Here is a 24,256-nt window from a genome sequence, read left to right as displayed (position 1 = left end):
AGGGCATAAGTCACTCGTGTGTAGAAAAACACAAGACCATTATCAAGACCTTGTGGACAAAATTCAGATACCTGCCAATCTAAGATAGATCTAGAAAACTGTTCCAGATGTCAAGAAAACTCTTGTTTTCAGCAATTTCTTTTTACTGGGCTAGATTCCAAGTAGGTTTGGAAAACAGAAAAATATTCCAAAATAGATGATGGAAGAGTAGAGAGAGGTTCACTATGAGGTTACCCTGTGAAAGGGTGTACGTATCAATCAGGACAGCCTCACCCTGAATATCAAGGGCTTTCAAAGTCAGAAGAAGCTTGCTTTCTCACTGTTGCAGAGTCTGTGGTGAGTCCTGCAGCTTTCTACAGCAGCTCCCTTCCAACCTGTGACTGAGGAATCAGGCAGCTGCTACATTCTGGCTCCATCATTTTAACCCATGGTTTCCAGGCCAGGTAGGCTAGGGAAGAGAGAGAGCTTGAGAGTTGCAGAAGGGCTTCCCAATGCCTCCACCTAAAAGTGGCACATGGCATTTCCACTCATGGTTCATTGGCCAGAAGTGGCTGGGAAACATTGTCTCTCATGTGCCCAAGAGGGAATGGAAAACAGGATATTGGTGAGCATCCAGATGATTTAAAAGAGTATACAAGCATTCACTTTGAAGTCAGTTATGAATTACCTGGAGAATCAGTGAAGAATTTAGAAAATGTAACTGAGAGCATGAAATAAACAACCTGTATTTTTTCAAAAATATTTTGCCAGGAGGTCTTTGTCCCCCCGTCAAAGGTACCTAAAATACCCTTTAATATTCTTGTAGGCAGAGCTGCGTACTTGGGCAGGTGCCTCCGGTATAAATCACCAATAGTAATTACCAACTCCTTTGTTAAAGAGAAAGTTCAGTGTTTTGTTTTATTTTTTAAAAAAGACCAGTAAGAGGTTTCCAAGAACAATAAGACTATTTCCTCTCCAAATAACTTGAAGATAACCTTACTTGGAATCAGGCTCAGTCAATTCAGTGAGTGATGATTCTCTATTGTTTCATCATTTCTTGGATCTTTATATTTCTGTTCCATAAACTCCCTGTTACCTTTCTACAATAAATGTCTTTGTCCCCAGAGATTCCCTGAATTTTTAAGTGTTCACTTGAAACACTTTAATCTTGACCAAAAGCCTATGAGATCCATTAGAACTGGGGGTTTAGTCTACCCAATAAAGTCAGCATGTTTAAAAGCAGAGGTAGAATGACTGGGGCCACCTGCCACGAGAGACAATGAGCAGTGCAGCATTGCTGGTGACACTCAAAGCTTCCATCAGGATTTTTCCACTGTAGCCTGTTTATTGGGAACATGGAGGGAAGACACACCCCAGCAAAACTACAGTCTTTCTTCATTGTTCATTCTTTGGCTTGGCTTGAGCAAGTATGAGGTAAAGATGGAGAATGCCTCAGGTCTTGATTTCACCGGGGCTTTCTAAACTATTAGTGACTCCAGGGGCCTAGACACCCTGAGGATTGGGGCAGGCTCTAATTCCATACACAGGAAAATGCAGAGGCAGTTTGCTCACATACAGGATGGCGGTTCTCAAGTGATTTCTTTAACAGTCCTTTGTGGAAGACCCATAATTTGAAATCCTGGCCAAGTGGGGGCTGGGGGGAGTATCACATTCCACTTTAGCCACTCTACACTTCCTTTTCCTCATCTACGAAATGGGGATTTAAAAAATAAATATCCAGTTCTAATGATGCTTGTGAGGATTCAGTGAGATAAGACCACAAAGCATCTATGTGGCGACTCAAGCATCATAAACCCCTAGTAGGATTAGTTGAGATGGAAAATATTCCTGAGCTGTGGGATATAACACAGGGATTATTCAGAAGACAGGGAATTCTTCCTTTGTTCCCTTTGTTCCCATCTTTCTTTCTCAACTCATACACATACTGACTGCTCTTTAAATTTGGTCATTCCATTGCGATTAGTCAGAGAACTATATTGCTCGAAAATTCAGAGAAGCCAATGGAAGAAGGGAGTGAATAAAAGTGGACTCAGCCTACACAGAAAGAGTCAGGAATTTTATGAACCAACTCTAATGGAGTTCTCTTTCCTTCTATACTGCAATCTCCCTCCTCTTATAAAGAGGTCCCTATTGTGGCACATCATGGGCAGTTTTTAAATGCAATTAAATGAGATGCAGAGACCACAGTCACGTCCACACATGACCTGAAGCCTCTGTTTGACCTAGCCTCTTCAGAGGAAAAAAGAAGATTGCATCAAACTAAATTTGCTAGGACCTAGACCTTTAATTATACAGCTTCACCATTCTAAAGGAGGCCGCCACTAATTTGAAATTGTCTAGCTATTGCCTGCACAAGCAAGGTTTGCAAGAGAACAGAGCAATCCCAAATTGGGCCATAATGGACCAAAGTCTGTCCCATATAATGTCCCGAATAGCTAAACCAAGACCCAAATCACCCATGTCTGTCCTGTAAAATATGAAGTAAACTTTCATTGATGCTGACTGTAGGCTCTCTATAAGACATTCTGTTAACCAGCAACCCATTTCCATTCTGATAACATTTATTAACTCTTGATCTGAAGGAAAAGCTTACTCAGCACAACTCACTCAGAAATCTCTAGTGAGAACTGGATGATAATAACAACCTCACTTTGACAGTTTTGTGTTGTATGCCTTCTTTGTAATTTTTGGTGCCCTTGGCAGCTTTGAAGAGCAGCCATGACTCTTGACAAAGAGTGATGACCTAGCATATACAACCTAATGGCACAACATTGTTTGGATGTTTTATAATCATTTATTTCTTACAATAAAACCATCCCTTAAACGGTAATGCTGGTTCATTGCAGAAATTTTAGAGAATGTGATAAGGAGACTAAGAACTCATAATCCCATTAACCACACAATCATTGTCAACATTATGGTGTGTTTTCCTTCATTTACGTCTATTAACCCAAATAGGTAAAACCATGCCCACACCCTCTACACTTAAATTATATCATCAGCACTGACAATCATTAAAAATCATCTGTGAAGGTCATTTTTACAGTTTCTTTTTCATTAAAGGCCATGCTATTATTTACTTATCCACTCTCTTAAAGTTGGACATGGCTATTTCCAAGTTTTTTACTCTTATAATTAATGCTGTTTTGAATATGCATATATCCTGTCAGCATTTTAAATTATTTCCTTAAGACATACCAAATTATTGAAGTAGAGCATATGAATATCTTATAAATACATGCTTATGTCTAACATGTAGTATATAGAGAGGGTCCTCCTTGCCTTTCTTATTCTTTACTTGACCAATGATATTTGGCTGTTGTTAACACCAGGGGGAAAAATCACACATTTGAAATTAAGCTTGAGTCCCATCTGAAATGGGATGATTAATACGGAAGATTGTTTTCAGATATTTCTTCAGGAACAAGGACTAATGACTTATATATTTAATTGATATGGTTTATAATTAGAAATCTACCTAATAATATATCTGAGCACTAAGGTAGAATTTAGGAATGAAACAGATCAGGTTCAGGGACAGGAGTAGGGCATGGTAAAGAGGCAATAAGGAAGCCCAAAGTCTATTTATCCCTGTAGAGCAAGCTGGCCCCTGCACCATCTGGTGAAACAGTACGCACTCACCTCGCTCCTGATGTGTAGGACTTACTGGCAGAGGGACAGGAGGGAAGAAGCAAGTTTTCTTTCTCCAGATAGGGAAGGGCCACTATGTCAGGAAGTGTGGCTGGGACATGTGGGTCTCCTGCCTATGGGCCCCCAAGTCTTCCAGAGAAGCCCAGCTATTCACAGCCCCTCCACCGGAGGAGAGAAGGTACCCCTGGTTTACATTTCCCACAGCAATGGCCAAAGGACATCCACACAGCTCCCAGCTCTGTCTATAGAACCCCATGCTTTTGCATTCAGCACATGAGGAAGCAATGAGGTGATGATTTTTAAATGTTTGTGATGTCCTGTGCAAGTGTAGCAGGTACGTCAAGGCCTGTGGGGAGGCATCAACCCCTTCCACTGAGATTCTAAACTCACCTCTAAGGAATGTGTTTGAGTGAGGGAACAGCTCCCTCACTCCCTTCTTTTCTCCATCCATTCATTTCTCCATTTGTTCTTTTCTTCAAAAAATAGCTCTCGAATCCTATCTACCACCATGCAGTGGCTACTGTCCTAGGAATGGAGGACCAGTCAACAGGACGAATGTCCCGCCCCCATGAGGCTTACAGTCTAATCAAAGACACAAGCAACTAAACAAGCAATGGCAACACAACACAGACGGACTGCAGTGCGGTGGAAGTGGAGAGGCTTCTGGGGAAAAAGATGCCAGTCAGGGGTCTGTGGGCCAACCCAGAACAGAAGTGACCCAGGCGGAGGGGCAGGGCTGCAGGGTAGGGAAAAAAAAAAAACCAGGGAGGAAACTGTCTAGGCAGGGAGGGGGCAGTCGCTGGGACAGCAGCAGCTAGGGGGACTGCCCAGGAGACCATGCTGGCTTCCTTCAGCTCCTACTTACGATCAGAAAACAAGAAGGCAGCCGAGCAGGAAGGTGGACCACGCACTGCTGCCACAGACCTGCACCAACCAGATGCTGGGGGTTTTCTCAGTAAGCTTTCCCGGGGGTTGGGGGGGTGGGGTGCTCAATACATACATATCCCCACGTATAAATACGTGCGGTCTAGATAATATCAACTCAGACACAGATGTAATAGTAACCTTAGGTTTAAAGAGAAAACTTTGACTTGGTTATGTCCGTCTATGAATTTGGAGGAAGTCCAATATTTGAATTGCATTAAATAAATACTCAAGGCTAGGGAAAAAGCAGCTGCATTCACCACTAAGAGGATGCACCCCCCCCTACTGAATCACTTTAAGGCAGAGTGGCAAATCCCATTATTTGTGAGCATGGAGTCAATTCACGGGCAAAGATGAATAGCGAACGCAGAAAATTGTGCTGAAAATGAAATCGTTATTGTTGGGTAGCCACCGGGGGAGGCCGTCGGCGATCACTGGGGATAGTCCCCGGATGTGAGAAGGTCCAACCGAGTTCGAAGCCCGATGGGATTACACATTTCTGACATAACTTGAACTCTCCTGAGACTGCAAAATCTCACCTCTTTGTGTTTTTCTTTCCAGCCTGTTAACTGAACCACAGTAATGGACATCAGAACAGTCCTTGCATTTTTTTCCTATCAAATCTGCTAAGAGGGGAAGAAGTTCCTGTTGTTAATTGCGGGGGATCTCCCGCTCTTTGTTTTAAGGAGAGTTTAAACAAAATGATCACCCACTCTGAGGCTTTAAACAAAGTTCAAACAGAACGAGGTTCTCTTGCCAAGGTTTAAGGCAAATTTCCTCTGTCCAGATGGCTTCCTCAAGCAGGCCAACATAAGAACTAAGACACTCAACCCTGTTGCCTTTTAATGCTGCTCCTTGATTGTTGCTAACGATCCGCAGCTGTCGGGCCTTGCTGGTTCCTTACCCTCTCTCTGCTGGCCACATCTGCCGGCAGCTCTAAGGAAGAGGGAGAGACTGACAAAGAGCTACCCCAAAGCAACACAGGTGGAGTCCTCAGTGGTGAGACCACGCATTTGGGACAAGGTTAGAAATTAGTTTCCACAAGAACTTTCACAAAAAAAACTCAAGGATGATTTTTGATAAATTCCCTGATGATGGGAAATGCCACTCACTGTAGCAAACCCACCAAGATATCCATGAGTGTGGTGGTTATACTTGGTAGGGCACTTTCCCTATTGACTAGTCCACACGTTTATCTGGGTAGCAGCCCGGATTGGGGTGGTGGCCATGAGAATTCCTAGTGTGTTCTAGCAACACTCTCTTCACCCTCCTCCCCAGCTGTGCACTCAAGCCCATCACCCACAAGACACACTCACTTTGGTGTGCACCCAACACAAGTGGGTCACATCCACCTCCTGTATGGATCCCCTCTGTTTTCTGTGTGTCCTGCCGGTGTGTTCAGAGGTCTTAATACAGAAGCTTGCTGGGATGTTTGCCGGTGTGTTCAGAGGTCTTAATACAGAAGCTTGCTGGGAGGTCCATTTGATTCAGACATTAAAAAGTGCTTTCTGATGATGTCACCCTATTGGGTACACTACATTTTTTTAAAGATTTTTTTTTTTTGGTAGAGAGCACGAGGAGGGGAGGGGCAGAGGGGGAGGGAGAAGCAGACTCCCTGCTGAGCAGAGAGCCGGACAAGCGGCTTGATCCAGGGACCCTGGGATCATGACCTGAGCTGAAGGCAGATGCTTAACTGACTGAGCCAGCCAGGCGCCCCCAGGTACACTGCAGTTTTAATAGTCAAATCCACCTCATCTATGTTATTCTACATTCCCTTTCTATGCCCTGTATGCTCCTTCTCCAGTTCCCGTTTCTTCAGGGAAGCAAGCCTATTATCTTTAGCCTAAAATCCAAATGTAAGATTTTGACTTAGCAGGAATTTTGTTTATTTGCTTGTTTGTTTTAGCCTACATGAGGATATTATGGAGTTTCCTCTTTTTAATTCAAAATATTGGAAAAGAGGTTTGAGCTCCCTAGTTCAGCTAGTAAACTAACTGATGACATGAGGCTAACAAGAGGCATACACTGGTCTGGTGACAGAAGGATGGCAGGCTTTGCATACAGACCGAGATTGAGATTATGTTTCTTTGATTACTTATCTTCTGACACTGGCCATATTTGGTGGCATATCTGAGCCTTTGCCTTATTACACATGAAACTAGAGGACATGCTCTGATCTTTGGGGTCATATTAGGGATTACAGATAATATGTGTAAAGCTTCAAAAAAAATATGTGTAAAGCTTCTAGCTCAGTGCTTTCCACATCATAGGCATATGGGAACTATTATTAGATGTCAAAAGGTCTTCGTATTTTGTTGAAATGTGAGTCAATTTCTTCCCAATAAGTGGCCATTTTGTCCACAAGGAAATGATGTGGAAAAGAGTAGATGGCTTGGTCCAAAAGCAAACTATCAGTAGATGCAAAGTGGCCAACAATTGGTTCACACTCTATGGGGTTGGGGCACCCCCCTCGTTCCCCAGCCACCCTTTGAGTTTTCTCTGCCTTAAGACAGGCATAGGTCCTCAACTCCCCACCTACTTCTGGTCACAGTTTAAACTGTCAAGCAGGCTGGCAATAATAGAGTAACACCTTTCAAAATTGATCAAAGATTTGACCACTGCCTCATATACTTGGTGCCTACAGCATACTTGGCAGTTGGTGTAACATACAAATATCATCCTACCCAGAAAAGGAAATCCTAAGATGAGGCTTCCTGAAATAAGTCAATCAGAGAAAGACATGTATCATATGACCTCACTGATATGAGGAATTCTTAATCTCAGGAAACAAACTGAGGGTTGCTGGAGTGGTGGGGGGTGGGATGGAGGGGGTGGCTGGGTGATAGACATTGGGGAGGGTATGTGCTATGGTGAGCACTGTGAATTGTGCAAGACTGTTGAATCACAGATCTGTACCTCTGAAACAAATAATGCAATATATGTTAAGAAAAAAAAAGAAGATAGCAGGAGGGGAAGAATGAAGGGGAGGAAGTCGGAGGGGGAGACGAACCATGAGAGATGATGGACTCTGAAAAACAAACTGAGGGTTCTAGAGGGGAGGGGCGTGGGGGATGGGTTAGCCTGGTGATGGGTATTAAAGAGGGCACATTCTGCGTGGAGCACTGGGTGTTATGCACAAACAATGAATCATGGAACACTAAAAAAAAAAAAAAAAAATTTAGGCCTAAAGGTTTAATTTCCATGCTTTCTGGTTTTAAGCCAACAGACTGCAAATATTCATTTAATATGCTTTCTTATGGTTTAATGTGTAGTAATTTTAGCATTTTTAGAAATTTGTTTTCCTGAAAAAAAATGTGTTCCACTGATATTTCTGAGGAGTGGGAAGAGAGAAGGTTTAAGGCCAAACTTAACAATTAGAATTATGACACTCAGTATAATTTGAAAAAAAAGTATAAATTATTCCACATGATTTTTCCCCATTTAACCTATATTTCATCCCCAAAATTGAACAAAGAAATTAACAATAAAGCTGTGAATGTGAATACATATTCAAAGTAAAATGAAAAAAAAAAAAGATGAGGCTTCCTGATAAGTTGACCCTTGAACAATGTGAGAATTAGGGTTCCTGACACCCCCATGCAGTCAAAAATCCATGTATAACTTCTGATTCTCCCAAAACTTTACCACTAATAGCCTGCTGTTGACTGGAAGCCTTACTGATAACATAAAGTTGATTAGCACATATTTTGTATATTATATGTATTATATACTGTATTTTTCCAATAAAGTAGAGAAAAGAAAATACTAAGAAAAATCATAGGGAAGAGAAAATACATACAGTACTCTACTGTATTGATCGGAAAATCCACATGTAACTGGACCTGTGCAGTTGAAATCTATATTGTTCAAGGGTCAATTGTATACCTCATTTTTTTTTAAGTTTCTATTTAAATTCCATTAGTTAACATGCACTGTAATATTAGTTTCAGGTGTACAATGAGGTAAAGACTTGACTGTCCCTTCTCACTCATGGGTACATGAGTCCTACACATATATCCTAGAGTGACAGCAATTAGAAGCAGGACCCAAATGCTGTCCTTCAATAGTTACAGAAAACAACAACAACAACAAAAAAAAGGGGGGGTTTCTGACAAAAGTGAGAGCAAGGTAGAAGCAGGAAGCTCTACTTTCTCACACTGTCCCAGGAAACACAAGATAAGCTTGTTGGGGGCCTCCTAGTCAATGACACATTGATAAAATATGTCTTACAACATGAGAGGCAAGTCTAAAAAAGTTTTTCTTACTGGAAAGATTGCTAAACAATCTTTTCCGGGGTGCTGTCAGGGAAAAAAGAAAAGGATCAAGCAAAAGAAGTTTTTTTTTTTTTTAATATTTATTTTAGAGAGAGACTGTGAACAAGCAGGGGGAGGGGCAGAGGGTGAGGAAGAGAATCTCAAGCAGACTCCACGCTGAGCACAGAGCCTGACTCAGGGCTCGATCCCACAACCCCAAGATCATAAGCAAGAGTCAGATGCCCAACCAACTGAGCCACTCAGGTGCCTCAGGCAAACGAAGTTTAAGAGCAACTTATTCCTCATATAACACAATATCCCCTATACATAGACCACTATCCAATACATTCTAGATTTCCCTAGTTTATATTTTCTAGACTTTCTTCAAGTTTCCAATGTCACTCATCTTTAAAGAGGATTATGATAAAGTTCATCACCATTGATGTACAGGTATATGCCCCTCCTTGAAGGTAAAGCAGAATTCTCCTTCTCCCAACTCCGAACTTCCCTCCCCAGGAAATCCTGAGGTTCCCATGCATCTGTTGTGCCCCCAAGAAACCTGCATTCTAAAAAGAACAACATGATATTAAGTTTTTGTAAATATAAATACAATTATTATGAAATGATGAACCAGCAATAGCAATACGTCTTATAACAGACACCCAAAGAACCAACAACAGCTATAGCCTGGGACGGCTGATGAGGATCCATACCCCGAAATCAGAAACAGCCTTTGTGCTCAAGGAAGCAGAGGCATGCTGGGCACTCCCTAAGGAACCTCCTTGGACCTCTGTGACTTGGCCAGCAGGAGGTCTGCCTCTCTGATTAACAACAAATACAAAGTCAAAGACAGTGGTATGAAAAGTGTTTTGATACATTTTTCCTTTCCAGCTTGGCCAGCTACACTGGGTGACACCCTTGTAGGACTGGCCTCTTTGCACCATCAGTGCCTCAGAGTGCATCATCCTGCACATCTGCAGGTCCTTAGCTGAGGTATTTCCAGAGATCTGGTGTGGCCTGGTATTTCCAACATCAGCTCTTGTGTCCATGTACCAAGTCAGCACACAAGGTGGGAAGTCTGCAAGGTGATATCCTATCCAGGGTTATAGAGACTAGGAGGTCATAGCAATGGACTTAAGATAACAACAATGTTAATCTTCTCTTCTGACAATTATGTTGTGGGGGCAGGGGTCTTCTTTCAGTCAAATGTGGCAGATAAGATCAAATAGGCATGGCAAAAATAGAAGAAATGTTCTCCCCTGCAGACCTTAAGCTGTGGCTAGCACAATGCAATTGCAAAAGGTATTAGTTTTTCATTTTACTTATTTTTAAAAACCTTTAAAGGCAATTATAAAAACAGATGATTACAAATGAATTTAGTATCATCATCTTTAGCAAAACAAACAAAAAACCAAAAAAGTTGATTATATAACAGAGGCAAATAATAAAAATGACTAGACCCTTTGGTAATATCATATATTAAAGCCATTTATCTTTCAATTATTGAACTACTAACTAAGCAGATCATTTTGTAATCAACTCTTTTAATAATTTTTTTTAAAGATTGGTTTAATGCACTCACAGGCAAGAAACTGACATGCTTCATGGGCAAGTCTGAAAATCCTGTTTGCCTACAGAGTAATATGTCAGAGTGACAAGAGTAGTAATCTAGGCCCACTTCCAGCAGGGCAGACACAACGCAGACTAAACAGGAATGGCACAGATGCATGTGTATGTGGGCCAGGGGTGTGAGGACAGATGAGGGATAGCAGACCCAGATCAAAAAAAGCAAAGCAAAGCAATTTTCTCATTGATCATAAGACTGAGAGTTCTGACACAGCAGGTTTCCTTTCTCCTATCCTTCACCCAAGGGCTCTCTTGGTCATTTGAATCATCCGGACACTGGTCTTTGGGTCTGTGAGTGAATCTCTTCCCATCCAAGATAATGGAGCTGATCATGGAATGGTAATAACTGTGAGCAGCACTTACTGAAATGAGTTAATATGGACTCCTTGGACCATCTGCCTCTGCTGGCGAGTGTCAAGGTGCAATTGGAAGAGAAATAGAGGAAGGAAGAAAGAGGAGAGAGAGAGGAGAGGGAGAGAAAGAGATAGGTTGTCTGAATCAGTGTTAGACCACAGCCAATTCTCATCCAAAAAAACCAGAAAATCCTCCCTTAAAATAAAATCTTCATATAAACTCAATTTCCCATCTCTCTTCCATTCCTTTCCCCTCTCTTCCTTTTCTTTCCTTTACTGCCCTTTCTCTCTCATTCCTTTGGTATCACCCAACAAACTAGAAATGACTTAAAAGCAACCCAAAAACCAAAGGTGAAAAATATAAGTCATGTCAGAAATTCAGAGGCAGGGATAATATATGTCAGAATAGAAATTTGAGCCATAGGAAAATTGAGAAAGCATATATCTGCAGGCTGAGGGTCTCACCATTATGCAAACTGAGCTCTAGATTTTTCTATGAAATTCTTGGTAGACGAAGTGGAAAAGGAAATCAATTACATGTTTGTTTGTTTGTTTTTTAATTCTTCATGTCAAGACTAGAAAAAATGGAAAACTAATTCTAAACCATGAACTGTGCCTGACTTGCTACCTTCTTCAGTGAAACTGTGGTTTCCCATCTGCCAAATAAGAAGTGGATCTGTCCCATGTTTTACAGTATTAGATGTAGTTAGAAGTAGTAAGATATTTTATACAAAGAACTTACCTTATGAAATAAATAGTAGATATTTCTCATGGTGATTTGGAATAATAACAACAAAAAAGCATGACCTGGATATTAAATATGTATAATCAAACATGTAACCTATTTATAAAGCAAAAGATCAGATTCTGCCTCATTAAAATCTGGGCCTGGGCAGTTGCTGCTGGGTTTTTTGTTTGTTTGTTTTGCTTTTGTTTTGTTATAATTATTTGATAGAGTAGGATTGTAACTTCATCTAATAACTCTGGTTGAAGATTTAAGAGAGACAAATTACAGTGATTATGGGGCACATTTATCCATTTTACATTTTGAGAAGACAATATTAAGTAGCTACTAGAGAAACTGACTAGCCTCAAAAGAGAGAAAGGATCCATTCCAGATTCCCATCTTAAAATCTTCCTAAATTTTAAGAAGAAATTTTCTGGCAGTAGCAGTTTAAAACACAAATAAACAAGCAAAACTCTTCTGTGGCCTATTTGTATGTCAACCCTACCCAGAAGAGCAAAATTCAATGGAGATTTACCAAATCTAAATACTTGATATTTATTTGCCTCGAAGACAGTTGACACCTCATTTATTCTGTTGAAGATCTTATATAACCAAAATTGACATTACAGGGACAGATATTATAAATTTTTATTGTTTATTATTAAGTATATTGCACATACCACAGAGCCTTGAACATATCACTTAATTATCAAAACAATAAGGCATGAAACAAAAATAAAAGTTAAAACTGCTAGAAAGAAGAAAAATTATGAACTGAAGACAATATGTTAAGTTATTGAGAAAATCAATGGGAAAGGTAATAGAAATAAGAAGATATTTTACAAATTGGCCGGATATAAGAGAACTACCAAAAATTTGCTAAGATTCCTCTTTACTTTAGGCAATTACAACTGAGAAAATATAATGGGAAAACTTTCCCACTCAAAATTGCTATAAATGATAATCAAATGCAGAGAAAACTCTAACCAATTACATAGCTATACTAGTCAACATTAAATTGATTCATTCATGAATATTAATTGGCAACCATGACTTACCAAATACTTGTGTAAAATGAGTAACAGAAAAAGAAGGACTAAGACAAATAAACCAAAAAACTGATCCCAGAAGAAACAGAGCTATTTCAAAGAACTGAAGAGAACCTTTGAAACAGTGATATGGTGGTCTCAGAGATATTTAATATTAGGTCCACTTAAAAAAAAAAAAAGGCAAATATAAGACGAAACAACCAGAGAACATGACAGAGCTTCACAAAATAACAACTGAGATTGTCAAAATAAAATATGTACAGACTAAATGGTAGGTTGGGTGGAGCAAAAAACCAAGTTGGTGATCTTGATAGTCAAGTTCAGACATTATACCAGCACATAGAGCAAAAATGAAAAGAGAGAAATATAAAAGATCATCAATGGGAAGATATATATATACAGAGAGTCCCTTCCCACTTTAAAGGAAAGACTATATAACTAATAATAATTAAAAGAAATAATAAAATAAACTTTCACCACGCCAAGGAAAATCACAAGTCTCAAGAATAAAAGGGCAAGTGAGGGACAAGATAAATGGAAAAAAAAGATCCACACCTAGACACAACATTGTGAAGTTTCAAAACTCTTTAGATAAAGAGAAGATTCTAGTGGGTTCCAAAGAAAATAAATAGATTACCTGCAAGGAATAAGAATCAGACTGACATCAGACTTCTCACCACCACACTAAGTGCTAGGAGAAAAAACAATGCCTATCATTTTCTAAGGGAAATTTATTTGAATGTATAATGTCTTTGCCCTACCAAATTACCAATGAAGGACCAATAAAGACATTTTTAAACATGTAAGAACTAAGAAATCTTAACATCCAAGAATCCAGTAAGAATACATTATTGGAAGAAATATAATAGCAACACCAAAAAAAAAAAAAAAAAAACCTTAAAGAGAACGACAAGAGAATCAAAAAACAGTGGCATCTGAATATGACCCAGAAGGAGTAAAAGAAGCTGAAAATAATTAAAAGAGGCTCCACTGGAGCTTGACACTCAAGACCATCTATTCTAAGCAACAAGATTTTCAGCGACACAGGATTAACTTTCCTTCAAAAATAGGTCCAATCACATGGCTTAGTTCTTGCTGTTTGAGGGGCCTTAAATTTTTAAAAGTCTTTAGAGCAATAACAGAAAAGTTTAATTTTATTAAAGGAAAAAATGTAAATGACATAAACCTTGACAATTTAGAAATGATAAAAATCAGAAGTTGAAGCAGGAAAGGGAAGTGAGAGATAGTAAAATGCTTTTGATTCCTCCTGGGAGATGTAACATGCATTACCAAGTGATAAAGCAGGAAAGAAAGCTTAAGTGTGACTATGTTAGGTAATGAAATAGTGAGTTGTCTTGATCAAAAATGGCCAAATAAGATTATGACTCTCTTCTCTCCCCAAATGCAAGAAAATATAAAGGAAATTGAAAAGGTATGAGCCCATAATATCAAAGAGAACTAACTGGAGAGGCACTACAAGAACGTGAGACATTTCCAAAAGCTTCTGAAAAATGGACAAAGACATACTGGTGAATTAAAATGGAATGAAAAGAACTTCCATCTAGAATTCATGAAAGGAGAGTTGCCATAGAGGAAGGAGCAGGTCATCAAGGTTGGAGCCCAGGTGTGAAAGAGTGCAGGGGTGAGGATAAGGGCCAAACAGGAAGACTAGCTGAAGGTCTCCGTCTGGGAGGGGTACCCACTCTGCCCCCACATTCCAATCCCTACTCCTGTACCCAGACTGACAGCCAGCCACACATTATCACTAGGTACCCACCCAAAATTGTAGGGTTCCTTGCTAAAGAAATTAAATGAACTCTCTGAAGAGAACTAAGAAAGCAAACATGAAGTTTCCTTCATTGCGATATCTGGGGGACATCTAGGGTAAAATGCAGCTCCCCATCCTTTCTATCTAAGTAGACAAGCCCCTAAATTCATAGAACTGCCCAACCGCCTCCCTACAAAGCCCCTATACCCTCAGCCTTCAACATGAACGGGAAGGATACATGAACAACTGAAGTGCAACCACAGGATAAAGAGAGCAAAATAAACTCTCAAAAAAACATATCAGAGGAAGCAGAAAATTCAAACAACAGGTGTGACTTTTTACATAAATTTTCAATAAGTATTCTCAGATTTTTAACTTTTTATCAAAGTATAAAATACATACAGAAAAATAAGATTATTGGTGTACAACTTAACATAATATCACAAAGGGAATATATCCATTAACTACCACCTAGGTTGTCTACATTTTTAAAAAACATATATTACCAGAACCTCAGAAGCCCCTTCCATGCCCCCTTCTAGTCTTCACCCCCTCTTTTCTCCATGAAGGAGCCTGACTGCCAACACCAGAGATCTGTTCAGTCTGTGTTTGAATTTTACATAACTGGAAGCATGCAAGATGTATGTTTCTGGTTTCTCTCACTTGATACTGTGTTCATGAGATTCATCCATGTGTCTGTGAAAAAGACACATATGGTCCTGCCCTCATGGAGCTTACATTTGAGTGTGTGGAGATACCCAGTGACAAGAAAGTAAGCAAAACAACAACATATCTGTGGGGTACACAATAGTAGGGTTTTGTGATAGAGAGGAACAAGGTAGCTCCTTTAGGCTGACTGAGCAGAAAAGTCTCTCTGAGAAAGTGATCTTTAAGCTACGATGTGACAAGAAAGAGCCAATCATGATAAGGATAGATCTGCAGGGAAGGAGTAGTTACCTCTCGCTCTCCCTCTCCTTCCCTCTTTCGCTTTCTCTTTCTTCTCTTCCCCTTTCTCCCTTTCTCTTGTCCTATACACACACATATCAATAAGAAAAAGGCAGTCAAAATGATAAAAATTGGGCAAGAGAATAGAAAAGTTATTGCACAAAAGAAGATATCTAACAAATATATCTGATATCTAAATGTCCAATAAATACATAACGTGCGCTCAACTACATTAGTAATCAATAAAACTAGCAATTTTACCCACCAGAAAGGTTAAGAAAAACAACAACAAAAAAAACCCACATGACTGATTTTACCAAGAATTGGAAGGATATGAGAACAACTCTCATATGTTACTGGCAGGACTGTAAATTGATACAACATTTTCAGAATACTGTTTGCCATTATCTTCTAAAGTTAAATTTAAGCATACCCTGTGACCCAGAAAGCTCATTTCTATTTATATATCCAACAAAAAATTTGTCATAGGTGCACCAAAATACGTCTTAAAAAATGTTTATAGTAGCACTATTTGTAAAAGACAAAAAGTAGAAACAACCAAATGACCAGCAACAGAAAATGAACAAGCTGTGGTCTATTCACATGATGGAACTAGACTACTAAGAATGAATGAGCTACTGCTGCCCATAGCTAAGCAAAAAAAGGCTACCTCCAAAATCCCCTTTTTGTTGTTCCTGGATATGGGCACTCAGCCTCCTGCCCTTCGCTGAATTGGGAGCCTCTGCCTCCTACTCTGTGTATCCTGGCTCTGGTTCATGGAGAAGCTACATAGCCTTTCTTTTCTTGCACAATGGCTAGCATCTGGTAAGGCCTTCACACTCTGATTCTTCAGTTTTCTGCCTGGTGATGACTTAATGTCATTGTCGGGGGAGAGGAAACAGTCCATGCCAGGACAGCCTGTGTCCTTCACCATTGTCTATTCAACACCTAACATAATGCCTGATGCTGAGAAGGAACTCAATAAATTACTTGTTGAAAGAATGAACGTTCAATCATTATTGTCCTTGTAATCTATTGAAATCTAATTGCTTGAAGAAATGCATTATCAGATTAAAGGGTGGAATTTAGTAGTCTTTCCTTAGTCAGAGTTGGCATTTACCATGTTGTTTTGTTTTGTTTTTAAAGATTTTTTTATTTATTTGATAGAGACACAGCGAGAGAGGGAACACAAGCAGGGAGAGTGGGAGAGGGAGCAGCAGGCTTCCCACTGAGGAGGGAGACCAATGAGGGGCTCGATTCCAGGACCCCGGGATCATGACCTGAGCCAAAGGCAGATGCATAACGACTGAGTCACCAGGCGCCCCACCATGTTGTTTTGTTAATTTTGCATGCGCACACACACACACACAATTTTATTTCATTTTTTTTTTTTTACTCTCAGTTGTCTTTTCAGATTTAGACATGGGCAGGGTAGCTTGCTTTTCCTAGGCAAAGATGAATTAAATTTGGTTTTACTTGGTTTGCAGTTATAGATGGAAGTTTCCCACAACTCAGTTTAGGAGGGTGGTCTCAGGCCCTTAAACTCAGAAAGTTTAACAAAAGATTTGGAGAAATCTTTACTCCCACAGGACACTCTTGTCTCCTAAATTTTATCCTTTCCTTTTTGTGTAAGGAAGACTAGGGGTTAGACATACTGAGGATCAGAGTAAGTTCAAAGAAAGAAATGGACCAGGAAATCCCATTGTAGAGTAGATTTAAATGAAGATGAGCTAATTAATAGCTAAGTAGCTAAATTAATAGAAAATTATTAATAGCTAAATAGCTAAATGACTTGCTGGCCCCTTGGTTAGATGGCAATTTGCCCATGGATAAAATTCTAACAATACTATCTAGCAGCTACTGGATATTAAAAATGTATTATATGCCAGGCAGTGGGTTAACCCTTACCTCGACAAAGGAAGGATAAATTGATTTTATCAGGGTATTAGATCAAGCCCGGAAGAATTCACTTCTTATTATATGGAATAGATAATCCAATAGTTGGTGCTTTGGTGTAAACTAAATCAGAATGAAGGGTTTCATCTTGTCCTTGCTAAAATTACTTTGCCATAAAATTGGCTGTTAGAAAGTCCTGAAATTCTAAGGAATCTCAAAAGATACAAAGATGAATGTAAGATTCAACACCTGCCTTTGAGTTGCTCACCACTATTCTGCGTGGAAAAGCCAAATACAGTTGATGCTTGAACAACACACGGGTTAGGGGTGCTAACCCCCACACAGTCAAAAATCCATATGTAACTTTGACTCCTCCAAAACTTAACTGCTAATAGCCTACTGTTAACCAGATACCTTACTGATAGCACAACCAATTAACATATATTTTGAATGTTATATGTATTATATTCTATATTCTTACAATCAAGTAAGCTAGAGAAAAGGTCATTAAGAAAAATCATAAGGAAAATACATTTGCAGCACCGTACTATATTTATCAAAAGAATCTGCTTATAAGTGGACCCAGGTCAAACCCATGTTGCTCAAGGGTCACCTGTAGATAAACTCAGTCCAGAATGCTAAGGACTATAAAAGGAATAAGTTCAAAGCATGGTGGGAACCCGGGCTCATCCAAGGAAGTAATGCCTAAACTGAGTTCCTAAAGGAAAAATAGGAGTCTAGAAGGAAGACTCCTCCCAGGCAGAGGGGCCGGCACATGTCAAGGACTAGCTGTGGGAAATGGCATCCTGCATTAGGGGAACTGAAAGTAATTCAATATTGGCTAGAGCACAGAGTGTGTGTGGGTATGGCAAGACTGGAGGTTGAGAAGTAAACAGAGTCCAGACCATGAAAAATTTGTAAGCCATGCTAAGTAGTTTGGAATTTATCCTGTGGACCATGGGGAATCACTGAACAATTTAAAGCCAAGGAGTAATTGATCAGATTTGTGTTTAGAAAAATCACTTTTGGAGGCACCTGGGTGGTTCAGTCGATTGAGCGTCCAGCTCTTATTTTCAGCTCAGGTGGTGATCTCAGGGTCATGGGATTGAGCCCCACACTGGGCTCTACAAGCAGAGAGTCTGCTTGAGATTCTCTCTCCCTCTCCCTCTCCCCCTGTGCTCTCTCTCTTTCAAATAAATAAATAAGTCTTTTTAAAAAGAAAAAAAGAAAAATCACTTTTGAGGGAGTAAGCCTGGGCATAGGGGTAGGTAGTGGTTGCAAAGAGACTGTGCTAATGGTGATGGTCTCATGAGCCAAATCAGAAGCAATAGGAATGAAGAAAATAAGAAAATCAAGCAAAGAGGGAAATGAGAAGAAATTAAAGATGACTCCCAGGTTTCCAGAAGAGAATGTTGCACCTTGCAATATATGATCAGAGATGCTTCCAAGTCAGTAAAGACACGTTCATTTGTTTGTCAAGACTCTGAATTCTATTAAATACAATTATAGTGCTATTAATGCCATCAGAGGGCTTGACCATAGTTTAGAGGAATCTCTACACTCCAGTTTCTTGTAGCGGGGGAATTTATGGGCTTCCTAGTTCATTTTGTTTAAGGAGAAAGAGGACTTGAAAGGAAGTTAACCAGAGGCACCAACTGATTACAGTCTAGAGGGAGGGCCAGGGAGAGGAAAATTAGATGTTGGTCAATCTGAAGACTAGAGCCTCCTGGCAAGGAAGTGAAGGGAAAATTGAAGAGAAGAACAGAATGATTAGTGTTAATGGGATGGCACTGAACGAGACACCGCAGATGGGTAGATATTCCCAAGTGGGTGTGAGTTCAGGGTAGAGCCAGATAGTCAGATTTGATAGGATGGGCTGCTTTGCCAAGAAAGGTATTGGACAGAGGTGAGAAGAGGACAGCATGGAAACATGGACCCTCTAATTTAGTAAATTGGCTCAGAAACATCGAAGGTGTAAGCAAAACTGATTCCTATTGGCTGTGAGTGAATTGCACAAGACAGCTTGGAATCCTCTTCATCCGGCTTATAGAGCTCACCTGTCTCCTGTGGAAGCCTGCAGCCCTTATCCTAAGTGTTTTGCAGGCTGAGCAATGACTAGGACTAGGAATACTAAACAAATTCTGAGTCAGCCGAGAGGTTCAGAAGGGAGGTGTGCTGAAGGAGAGCACCCAGGATCATGCGCGTGTGTGTGCACACACACCTCTCCCCTCCCACCCCACTGTTCACAAGCCTTCTGCCTTGAAGCCTACTGTTTTCTTCTGGTAAAATGGACTAGACCAGGTAAAGCCAGAAGCCTCCTTATGCCTAGAAGTGGTGCCCTGAGAGCTGAAGAAGTTCTCTAGCTGGGCTTTAGGGATCCCCACAAGTCTGAAGAAGTATTCTTACTCTATCCTCAAGTGCTCTACAAGAATTTTTTGATTTGGGGTTTCCACTTCAATAAAATTGTAAAAATTAATATAAGCATATTTTGGATTGACTTCATGACCTCCTGAACGTCCCGTACTGCCCTGTAATGCCAGTGCTCTTTCTGGGTATAGCTTATAGTCATGTTAGTGGCAAGTAATACTTTGTTGTCATGACCCACTGACAGGAAAAGTATGCAACAGAAGTGATTCTCCAGGGGGAGTACTACTGAGTACTCCAGTAACGCTCATGTACCAAGGTGATACTATGGTACAGGAAGTAGCTAACTAGGTAATATTTCAAATGCTAAGGTAGTGCTAAGGCAGTCAGGAAAAAGAGCTGCATCCTGCTTTAATAAATGACATGACAAATCTATCTCGGTCAGAAAGAGCCCAGGGGAGAACTCCGGGGACATAGACAAAGCAAGCAGGAGAAAAAAAGGACACAGCAAGGTGGCTGCTAAACCCTAGCTAAAAACCTCAGAGGCTGGAGTAAAGAGAAGGGAGGAAGCCAGAGTTCAGGATGGAGAAGGATGAGAGAAGAAGGTGCTCAGGAAGACTTCAATACATGGAAAGAACTTTGTCTTCAAGTCCCTCAGGAAGATAGGGCTTAAATTGATATTTTTTTCTCCTGAGCTCCTGCAGTCTTTGTGGTTTTGTTGTGCTATCCATTCCATAATTCCTAGATTTGAGTTGCTTTTCTCACAATAAATTATTAAGGCCAAGGTTACTTTGGCCTTAGTAGACTCCTGTAATTAGTCAGGCTCTGCCTGTGTAATGAGAAAAGCATAGACCTTAATGGCATTCCCAGGACAAACTAAATGTATTCGTTCACTCAGCAAACATTTACTGAGTATCTGTTCTGTGCTGGCCACTAGGATACGGTAGAGAACACAAGTGACTAGGTCCCTGGCCCCGTGCAGCTATCTACAGTCTCATAATTTCATGAATGGTCAACACTGCTGGACCATGCTTAAGGTATAAAAGTTCCTCCCCGTCCTGACACTGCACTTAATTTTTCCAATAAAAATAGTAAAAATAAAAAAAACCCAAAAAGTAAAACAGATGCCAATGGACTCATTAAGTAGGTTCTCTGGTACCTCTCTCTTCAAGTGTGGCTCATGTTCCAGCAGCAGGGGCAGCAGCACCTGGGAACTTAGAAATGCAGAAGCCAACTCCCACCCCAGACCTGCTCCATCAGAATCTGCATTCCGATACCCAGATGATCCACATGCACATCAACATTTGAGAAGCATGGTTCTCTTAAAAAATATTTTTAAGAGAAATGGCTGCCTTGTAGTCAGGTAGACAAATCTGCCAATGTTTCATATGTCTTCTTTAGAAACTATTATTTAGATTTGATCATAGTTTCTCTGAAAGAGCCTTATTTCAATGGGTCTCAGGCTGGCCAAGAAAAGTGTGTCTGGTTAATAGTCTAAAAATACATTCTCAAGTTCCCTTTATAACTTCTGCATTTCTCATAGTTAGTCTTTAACTTTTACTTCCAAATGGCGTATTGAAGGGAAAAGTCTCCATTGCTGTGACTTTTCTTAAAAGTTCTGTGAAACTTTTTACCATGGAACTCACGTATTTAAATCTTTGAAAAGATTTAAAACAGTGGAACTCACAGTTTAAGTCTTTAAAAATTAAGACCATAGATAATATAAAAGTTTTCTGCCAGTTATATCAAAGGTAACGTATTCCTTATTATCAACAACGAAGATAATCAAGGGAATTAATGAGAACTTTATGTAGATACATATTTATGTGCATTTGTGTGTGATGTGTGTGTGGTGGGGGGGTGCTTGGAGTGGAGGGGGTGTGTGTGTATGTACAGAAAAAGAGCAGACTTTGCCCAACAGTGTTAAATAAAACTATTTCAGGACTCTCCCTGTTGCACATTCAAACAAGGAAAGTAAGAATTGTTTGGAAAACACTTTATCAGTTCTAATCCCTTCACTACTTCAATATCCCACTGTTCTGCCTCAGGGCTTTCCCTACCGGTCCAACTCAGGGCAAGGCCTTCCTTTCTCACTGGTTATCTCAATCTCTGATTACTCAAGGTGATTTTGGTTTTTTGGGGGTTTTTTTGTTTTTATCTTTCCTGGACTTCTCTAACACTTGGCATCACACGTCCAACCAACACTTTAATACATTCAATCTTGTATTTTTTGCTGCTAAAATTTTAAGCACTAAAAGGCGGAACTTTAATTATAGATATGAGAAAATTCTGTGCGCATAATCGATGTCTAGTAAATACTCATTAGTTGATTGATTGGTCAACTATGTAAAACTCATATCAAATGAATAAGGATAAGAAAAATCTTCATGTTACTTAATTCAAATGAAGCTGAAAATGATTAGAATTAATAAGATTCACAATGGACACCTGGCCTAAGGTTAAGAAATTTAGGGGTTTCACGGTATTTGGTTACACTTTTTTTGTTCAGTTTCCCTTTAAAACTAGCTAAAGAACTTAAACAATTTAGGAAAGGTTCTTTTCAAAGTGTACCCACAAATCTTGTCAGTATTAGTAACAACCTTATGAGCACAAACAAATGGGAGCTATAAATAAAAGGAACATAGTCTAATAAGAATTCACAGGCACATGACATAAGAAGACATAAGAAGCTATATCTAAGAAGACATAGCTCAACTTGAAACTTTGTCTACACATGACTCTATGGTCGACCTCGAAAAACCCATAATTAATTTTTTAAAATTTCCCATCCTCTGTTGTCTGATAGTTTATGCATCTTAGGTGAAACCTTCAAAATCTGCTAAAGTCCTACCTCCTCCACCCAACTGTACTTAAACTGAGATTTTAAACTACTTTATTTTTTCTCAAAAATGCTCCATGTTTATGTCTTCTCTCACCAACTGCTCAAGTCATGATCCCGGGGTCCTAGGATGGAGCCCCACATTGGGCTCCCTGCTCAGTGGGAAGCCTGCTTCTCCCTCTCCCCCTACTGCTCCCCCTGCTTGTGCTCACTCACGCTCTTTCTCTTTCTCTCTCAAATAAATAAGTAAAATCTTTTTTTAAAAAATCTTAAAAATTAAACTTTTTGATACAGGCTCATTGGCACACAGGAAAAATGCACTAATCAAACAGAATAATTCTGGATACATAGTGCCTAAAGACAGGTGATTATTTGCTCAAGTGTAGTAGGACAGAAAGTTTTAGGAGTGAATTCACAAGTCACAACAAAAATGGAAGACTGGGAAATGTTGGATAAAAATAATGAATTATTTGTATCTCAGATGAAATTAGTTAGCATCAACTTAAGATGTATGTGCTTGAACACATCTTCTCCTACGTTGAAGCATCAGCTCTAAAGAGAAGGCAAATGATCTCCACTGGGAGAACAGACCCAGAGAGTCTGATAAATTCAGCTCAGAGTTATAATCTTCCAAAATCAAATGCCAAATCCTTTAACACTGGCCAGTCCTCATAAACCATAAAACAGCCACCAGTCTATCAAACATGGTGGAAGAATTTTTAAAGTTCCTGGAATAAATGTCATTCTGAGTATATTTTTTTTCTTGTCCTGTGGGAAAACAGCACAAGGCCCAATTTTATTAGAAAAGCGTAACATTCCAAATTGCATCACAGTCATCTCATCCCAGCACTCAGACACAGTCCCAGGCACCTCACCCCACTACCTCCACTCCCCAGTTCCCAGTGACAGAGATTAAAAAAAAAAAAAAAAAAAAAAGAACTTCACCCAAGTTGTACTGACGTCAATGGGTGTTTGCGTGCAAAGACAGTCTTGTGGATGGACTGAAGACAGTGGTGTTGTAACTTTTCTCAAGGCCCCAATTATTCAAAGAAACCTCACTTCTAAAGGGAAGTGTCAGAAAATCCAGAACTCTATTTCAAGGAAAAAGCAAGTAAATCTTAAAATAACTGAATGTGTTTCAAAGTATGTTCTTAAACTGAAAGTTTACATTCATATCTTGACAATGTCCCAAACCTCATAGTAAGAGAAAATGGTAATCACACCTCCCTAGGGAGAAAAAAAAAATCATAAATAAGAACAGAATCACAAGGATCCACAAATCCTTACACTTGGGACATTTTTTTTCTTTGTTTCTTCAACATTTCATGTATGTCAAATCCCACCTACGAATCTAAGGTAGTTTTCATAGAGTTTTTCTACTAATCAGAAAATTAGTGCTGGACATTCAGATTATCTACAAAAAGCCACTTGCTCAAAACAATTGGTATTCATTAAGAAATGAAATGTCATGTTACACTTTGTACTACATGGTGGTGGATGGCAAATTTCTAAAAAATACTAAACTGAAGAGAGAGATTCTTTTCTTTTTTTCTTAAGATTTTATTTATTTGAGAGCAAGCATGAGCTGGGTGGAGGAGAGACGGGAGAAAGGACAGAGGGAGAGGAACAAGCAGACTCCCTGCTGAGCAGCGAGCCTGAAATGGGGCTCGATTCCAGGACCCTGAGATCATGACCTGAGCGGAAGGCAGATGCTTAACCAACTGAGCCAACCAGGCATCCCCGAAGAGAGAGATTCTTGCTCTCAAACATTTACAACCTACTAAGAGGGCCAGGTATACATTCTGCCTTCTTGTTAACAAGCATTTAAATATAGGTTTGATATGTAGTATGCAATAATAGA

Source organism: Eumetopias jubatus, unplaced genomic scaffold, assembly GCF_037043125.1.
Source record: "Eumetopias jubatus isolate StellerSeaLion01/CBP00866 unplaced genomic scaffold, mEumJub1_p1.0 scaffold_6, whole genome shotgun sequence".
Taxonomy (NCBI): domain Eukaryota; kingdom Metazoa; phylum Chordata; class Mammalia; order Carnivora; family Otariidae; genus Eumetopias; species Eumetopias jubatus.
The sequence above is the reverse complement of the archived record's forward strand: the minus strand, read 5'-3'. Positions refer to the sequence as shown.